Source organism: Sarcophilus harrisii, chromosome 2 (genome assembly GCF_902635505.1).
Source record: "Sarcophilus harrisii chromosome 2, mSarHar1.11, whole genome shotgun sequence".
Taxonomy (NCBI): domain Eukaryota; kingdom Metazoa; phylum Chordata; class Mammalia; order Dasyuromorphia; family Dasyuridae; genus Sarcophilus; species Sarcophilus harrisii.
Window position 1 is genome coordinate 84983460 of NC_045427.1, and position 7972 is coordinate 84991431.

Below are 7972 nucleotides of genomic sequence, written 5' to 3' on the forward strand. Positions count from 1 at the left end.
TGGAGATCATCTAATTCAATCTCATCATTTTACAGATGGAGAAACTACAGTCAAGAAAACAAGATTCCAAAGCATGTTCTCTGATTGTAAATCCAATGTTCTCTAGAGATGAACAGATTAACGATTCTTACTAGTTGTTATTTTTATTATTACATTTTCCTTTTGAATCAATCATTGGAAAGTATGTAAATAAATAACAATAACAACAACAACAAGTCCTCACCTCCCACCCTATCAAAAACAAAAACAGGTATGGGGGCATATTCCTATAGTCCTGGCTACTGGGGAAGCAGATAGATCACTTCAACTTGGGAATTCTGAGTTGCAGTAGGACTAATGTTGATCAGGTATCCACATTAAGTCTGCCACAAATATTGAGAGTTCCTAGAAATAGGAAGCTATCAGATTGCCTAAGGAGAGTGAACCAGTCAAGGTTGGAAATGGAACAGATCAAACCTTCCTTGCTGATCATCAATAGGATAAGGCCTGTAAGTGGCTAGTGCACTTCCAACTTGGAAGTACACTAGCAGCCAAGATAAGAGAGAGACCCAGCTCCATTTACATCACTGCTCCCACCCATCTACTTCCTCAAAGCAAGTAAGCTACAACACAAGTTCTCTTCACTTCCCCTTTGGTTGAGTTCTTAATACTGTTTGCTCTTGATTCTTTCAGCACACTGGTGGTCCTACTTTTGCTGGGTTGTTTTGTTAGGCTAGGCAGGTCTGCTATGCCCACTGTAGGGGGAGACATTTGTAGTTCATCAGAACGAGGTTACTGGAAAGACCATATGGGTTTAGGATGGATCCACAAGTTCTAGATTCTATCTGATGATAATGATCTGCAGGGTAATCTTAGACAAATAATTTATTTCCCCATTTTCCATTTATCTTTAGATCACAGAATTTCAGAAGATCAAAATGGGTTTCAATAAAATTGAATTAGATGATTTCTAAAGCTACTTCTAAGGCTACTAAGGCTCAATAATTCTATGAAAAATCTCTTGCTCTATGCACTGAAATAAATAACAGTACAAGAGAGTATATAATGCATGCTATAGACTAACTACTCTAGGACTTCATAAGACAAAGATCATTGAGGGCTGGAGTGGTCAGGAAGAGTTTCACAGTAGGGGAGGTAGACTGATATGGAGCCTTGAAGGTCAGGTAGGAATTAAATTTTATATTTAGGTTCCCAGAGTTGAGGATGGGTATAAAAATAAAAGTGACTATGATCGCAGTGCTTTCAGCTTTGGGCAAGTGAAGCTGTAAGGGAGACAAAGGTCTCCAACCACCCTTTTGACACATTGAAGGGCAAGGGAATTCAAATCAGTTCCATCAAGGGCATTGAGATTTCAGAAATGAAATCCAGTGAGCCAAGAGGGAGGGATCCCTCCCACCAGGGAGGGATTAACCTACTGGACCCAGGAGGCTGGGTTCCCCTTCCCCTCCCCCCTTGCCCCCCACATCTTGAACTCATTTTCCATCATGAGGGAGTTGAGTTTTACAGATTACAGTCAGCAGCACGTGTTTATTCGGCTTCTACATTCCCCAGCCAGAGGGAAAGATAACTGAATATGATGGATAACCACTAATTTGGTCATTACCTCCATTTCCAAATGACTGCCTGGAGCGGATGGGGCAGCCTTAACTCAGAGCCCAACCCTATTCTTAATAAGGCAGGGCTCCCAGCTCTTTCCGTGGCCCACAAGACTTCACAGCTGTTCTTGTCCTGCTAAGGTTGGGGAGAGGTAGAGAGAGGTTGCTCCCCAAAGTGGGAGGCAGGATGGATTCCCTGCTCCATTTGGGCTGGTTTGCTGTGCCTCCAAATATATACCAAGCTCATTTCACTTTCACACCTCTGTTCACACCATGTCCTGACCTGGATCTTCTTCCTTTCTCTCTAAGGAGTTTATCCAAGTCCTAGGCAGCCGTTAGAGTCCAATTCTTGTCTCATCCTCTACTCCTCAAAGTCTTTTCTAGCTACTCCATGCAGCCAATACAGATCTATTTTTTTTTCCTTCTCTAACCTCCTTTACTAGATTTTAGCACATGTCACTGGAAATTCTGGAATCTAAGGCCTGATCACATGTTGTTCTATGTTTTGTAAAATCTGCTTTATACCTTTGTGTCTTTAGCCAGATTGTAATGTCCTTCGGGTACTCTCTTTTCTTTATGTTCAATGATATTTAGTACAGGATAGGGCACATAGTAGGCACTAAAAGACTTGAGGTTAATTAATCTTATTTGACAGGAGGGAAGAGCAGGAAAGGAGAACAATCAATTCCAGCTGAGTATAAAGGGGACCAGAAGATATGGTAATGAATAACTGAAGAAGGATGAGAAGAACTAAATGATTCCTCCCTTCCTATTCCCCCCTCCTCCAAAGTAGTAACCTTGGAGTCTGGATTTAATATTCCTCCATACGACATTGAGGCATTATTCATGATACTCTGCCTTGGAGGCAGGAGACTGGACAGGTTGACATCTTAAGAATGTTCCAGCTCTGATTTTATGACAATATTCAGCAAGCTTTTTAAAAAAATTTAAGCTGATACCCAGAGCTCATCCAGAAGAGAGCTACAAAGATAATGAAGAGTTTGAAAGCCGTAATATTTGAGGATCAGTTTTAGATTCTGTGTAAGAAAAAAATTTCCCAACCGAATTATCCAAAAAATACAACGGGCAGCTTTGGGTATAGTAAGTCCCCTTTTGCTTGATGTCATCAAATGAAAGGTGAAAGACCACTTCTCATCAGTGTTGAAGAGGGGATTCTTGGTTAGATATGAGTTGGACTAACTTACTTGTAATATGCTTTCTAACTCTGGGATGATTATGATCTAGATGAAGGAATTGGGAATATTTAGTCTGGAGGAGAAAATACTTAAGTTTTGGGGTGGAAAATATAATATTTGTCTTCAGATATTTGGAAGATAGGAAGAGACTTGATATCATTGCAATAACCCTGGAAGGACCACAGAGGTCATCTAGTCAAATCCCCTGATTTTACAGATGGGGAAACTGAGGACCACATAGGCTAAGTGATTTGGCTAAAGTGGCACAGGTAATTGTGGAGAACTAGAATTTGTTCTCTGCATTTAAAGGCAGCATTAGGACCAATATAGTAAGTGCCTTATTACTAAAAGTACTTAGTGGTCTGAAGACCATTTGACAGAAAGGATGCAGAAAGAATTCCTGCATTGGATGGATTGCTGGTCCAGATGACCTCTAAGTCCCTTTCCTAATTCTAAAATCCTAAGATTTTGTGAATAATGCCAATTATAATATGGGACTTAGGGGGATGTCATCTGTGAGATGACCCAGGCCCTTTATGCTCTACTTCCTTAGAAATGAGAAAGAATAGAACTTCACTGGCCCATATTATACCATGGAATGGAGTTCCTTCCATCTCTTCCTCCTTCCATTCCTATGTGTTCCATATGCTCTACAACTGTGATAGTCCATCAAAGGAACTCTTGAGGATATAAAATGAGATGTTCTGGTGAGAAAACTGTTCTAATAAGAGCAGGAGTAACTTGTCAAAGTTTTCCTTTGGAAGCCAAGATAGGGAGGCTAAATCTCCACCCTTCTTATTCTCAGGAGAGAGGCTATTTTCTCTCTAAGCACCAAGTTGGTTTTGGTTGTCATCAGGCTTCCAGGGACCATGGGCTCCCATATTTTTGGATAAATTTGGTCATCTTGAAAGTCATTTGCTCTAGGTGCCAAAATCATTTCCCCTAAGAGAAAGGAAATAGGATGAAGGAAATCAACACTGGCTGAAGGATGAATCCTCTCTGGGAAAGGGCCCAGTTCAAAATATGGGCAAAGATTACCTTACTTGTACTCTGTATAAATCTTTTATATATTTAGTTATTTACATGTTTCTCTGTTAGAATGTGAGCTTTTTGTGGGCAGGAACTTTTTTTGGTTTTCTTTGTCTCTTCAGACCTTAGCTCAGTGATTGGCACATTAATAAATGATTGTTGACCGACTATCAGGTCAAGACTTATTGGGCTATTTTGTAACTTTGCAAGAGTCACATATTTGTGAGTTATTGCTTTGATGTTATTAAGAAAGGTTGAAAGGTTGAGTGTGGACTGCTTACATTTTTGTTTTTCTTCCCAAGTTATTTTTACCTTTCTAAATCTGATTTTTCTTGTGCAGCAAGATAACTATATAAATATGTATACATGTATTGTATTTAACATATACTTTAACATGTTAAACATGTATGGGACTACCTGCCATCTAGGGGAGGAGGTGGAGGGAGGGAAAGGAAAAGTTGGAACAGAAGCGATTGTAAGGGACAATGTTGAAAAACTACCCATGCATGTGTTCTGTCAATTAAAAGCTATAATAAAAAAATAGGCAGTTAAAAAAAGAAAGTTTGGAATAGTCAGGGGAGACTTCATCAAAGAGGAAAAGTCTTGAAATGAGCTTTGAGAATGTACTTAGAATCAAGTAGGGAATTCTAAGGGGGAAAACCAATATGGACAAGAATACAGAAGTGCGAACAAGCATTACTATTGTTGGGAAAATGGAAAAACTCAGACTATCCTAAGCAGGGGGAGGACCTATAAACTGAGGCAACTTCATATGGGAGGCAGAAGATGAACCTTTCATAGAATCAATATTTTTCTTGTCTAAGCTAATTTGTAGAATGGGAAAAAAATCTGCTACTTGTTTTCTGATATCTAAATTCAAACCCTCTTTGTCTTGGTCAATACTATATATTATCAAAGGAACTTTGACTCCATCTTTTTGAGACTTCCATTGTATATACTTTTTGACCATGACTTTTTTTTGGCCATGTTTCTGAATTGAGAAGAGTTATCTGGAATGTTCAATCAGGACTGAAGTCTGCTTTTAGGAATCACAAGAGAAACAGAAAATTATGTTAGAATCACCAGATTTCAGAATTGGAAAGAAACATAGACAAGGTCACTTGATCTCCTTTGAAACATCCAAACAAGTGATTTTCTGGCCTTTGAAGCAGCTTGTTATCTTTTTGCATAACTCTCATTGTTAGGAAAATTTTCTTTATGTCATTCCTAGATGTGCTACTTTTCCACAACCATCCATGGCTTTTGGTTCTTCTTTTTGAGGACATGACAAATAATCCTTCTTCCACATGACAATCCTTCAAATACTTGAAAACAATTATCATTCCTTGCCATTATTCTCTTCCATAAGATAAACACATCTAGTTTCATCAACAGATCTTTATATGGCATGAAATTAAGGCCCTTCTCTATCCTGGTTGTCTTCCAAATGCTCTCCAGTTTATTGTTGTTCATTTTATCTATTTATCTTTCATTTAACTTTTTTTCCAATTACATGGAAACAAAAATTTTTAACATTTAAAAAATTTGGGATTTCATATTCTCTTCCTCCTTTCCTCCCCTCCTCCCTCCTCGAGAAGGCAAGCAATTTGATATAGATTATACTTGTGCATTCATGCAAAGCATTTCTATATTGATCATGTTGCACAAGAAAACCCACACCAAAAAAACCAAGAATAGTAAAGGGAGTTTTAAAAAGAAGTATGTTTTAATCTACATTCAGACCCCAACAGTTTTTTCTCTGGAAGTAGAAAGCTTTTTCATCATTAAGTCCTTCAGAATTGTCTTAAATCATTGTACTGCTAAGAAGAGCTAACTCATTCACAGTTGCTCATTGTACAATATTGATGTTACCATGTACAATGTTCTGATTCTGTTTATATCACTTTGCATCGGTTCATGTAAGTCTTACCTGATTTTACCTGGATTTTCTGAAACCATCTTGCTTGTAATTTCTTATCAATCACACAATAGTATTCCATCACAACTACATACTAAAATTGGTTCAGACATTTCCCAATTGGTGGAAATTTTCATTTCCACAAAATGAAGCCACCACAAAAGAGCTCATGTCCATTCTAAAACCATGGTGTTCAAACCTGAATACAATGTTCCATATGTAGTCTGACCAAAGTAGAGGATTGCAGAGTCATTGCTCAGGAGTCAGAAGACTAGGTTCCAATCCTGTCTCTAATACCTTCTATCTGTTTGCCCACAAGTATGTCTTTTAACCTTCCTGGTCCTTACTTTTTTAATTTATGAAACAAGGAAATTGGGTGAGATAGCTTTTGAGGTCCATTCCATTTCTGAATTAATCCATGATCCTATGACATCTTACTTCTAAGATGCTATGCTTTTCATAATATAGTTAAAGTTAACATTAACTTTCTTGATTACTGTATCACTCTGCTCACCTACATTGAGTTTGTAGTCCACTAAAACCCTCAGATTTTTTTCAGATAAACTGCTATTTAACTATACCTCCCCCATCTTATACTTTTGAAGCTGATTTTTGAATCAGAGCTGACAGCTTTACATTTATCTGTATTATATTTCATCTTATTTGATTCTTTCCAATGTTCCAGGCTGTCAAGAGCTTTTTGGATCTTGACTAGAGATTTAACTATCTCTAGATAGTCATCTAGAGAATTAACTATCCCTCTCAGCACTGTCATCTGTAAATGACAACAAAGCAAGACAATTATGCCTTTATTCCAGTTACTGATAAAAATGTTAAATAGCAGAGAAAAAAAATTATTTAATAGCATAGATTCTCTGGTACATTTTCTGAATCCAGTCATTTTACTAATTCAAAATCTAACAAAATCTACAAAATCTTTTCATCTTTTCCACAAAAATAGCACAAGAAACTTCTTTAAATACTCTGATAAAATCAAGGCATAGTGTGGCAAGGGCTTTTAACTTGGATAAATTTCTAGGTGTATATGAACTTAAATGGGTATATCTTTATTTTTACAAATATCCCATTGAAATTTTGCATTTTATTCAATTATGAATTAAAAATCTCCACACATTATTCTGAGACAAGGGTATATAGGCTTCAACTAAATTGCCAAAGGGTCCATATCATGCACAAAAAAGTCACAGACTTCTTGTCATTAGTGTTTTCTTGACCTGTTAGTTTAGTAACTAACTCTGTCCAAAAAAGAAAAGGAAATTAAATTTAGGCTAAATTGTATTCTTTTAAAATAATTTCTATTGAAGATGTTTAAAATATATTCTATTGCAATCATTTCTAGATATAGCCACTCCCTCCCTCTTGTTTATGCCTCTCTAAATTGTGTTAAGGAAAAACAGTTAAACAAAAAGAATGGGTATAATCAATGTCTAAGAGGGTTTAGCAGTGCAGTCTGTACTTTATTCTTATATTCCTCTGTCTCTTGATCTTGGTCATTACCTGCTCTGAAAGACTAAGAATTTATTACATAACTATTTAGTTTGGTTTCTTTTTAATGTTCCTTTCATTTACATTATTGTAGTAATTGCATATATCTTCTGATACTGCTTATTTTACTTAATTCCAGTTCATAAAAATCTTTCCAAGTTTCTGTAGATTATTCATACTTTTTACTTCTTACTGTACATGAATAATCCATTACATTCACATAATAAAGTTTATTAGCAATTTCTCAGTAAATGCACACCTAATTTTACTTCTCTGTTGTTGGTAGCAAAAAAGTACTGAATTTTGGGATACACATTGGAGTTTGTCCACTAAATGTCTTTGATTTCCTTCCTTCCAGTTTTCTATCAGTTTTTGATTTCCTTAAAGTATAGGATGTGATGTGTTCTTGATGAGGCCATGATTAGCTCTCTGTGATCACTGTTTTTTTTTCTATTTGCTTATTAAGGATTCCTTCAATAATATGTTCTAGAATTTTGGCAGGAATCAAAGTCAAGGTCACTGGCCTAAATAGTTTGTAGACTATATTCATAAAAGGTGAAGATCAATTAAATAGAGTTGAAACAGTTAGAGAAAAAAAAATGTAAGATGACTAAAACCCCTAAATTTAAACTAACAACAATAGTTGCCATTTGTATTAAACTTGTATGTTTTGCAAAGCATTTTATTTTTCTCTTATTTTTCCTTCAAAAGAATTAAGTGAGATATTG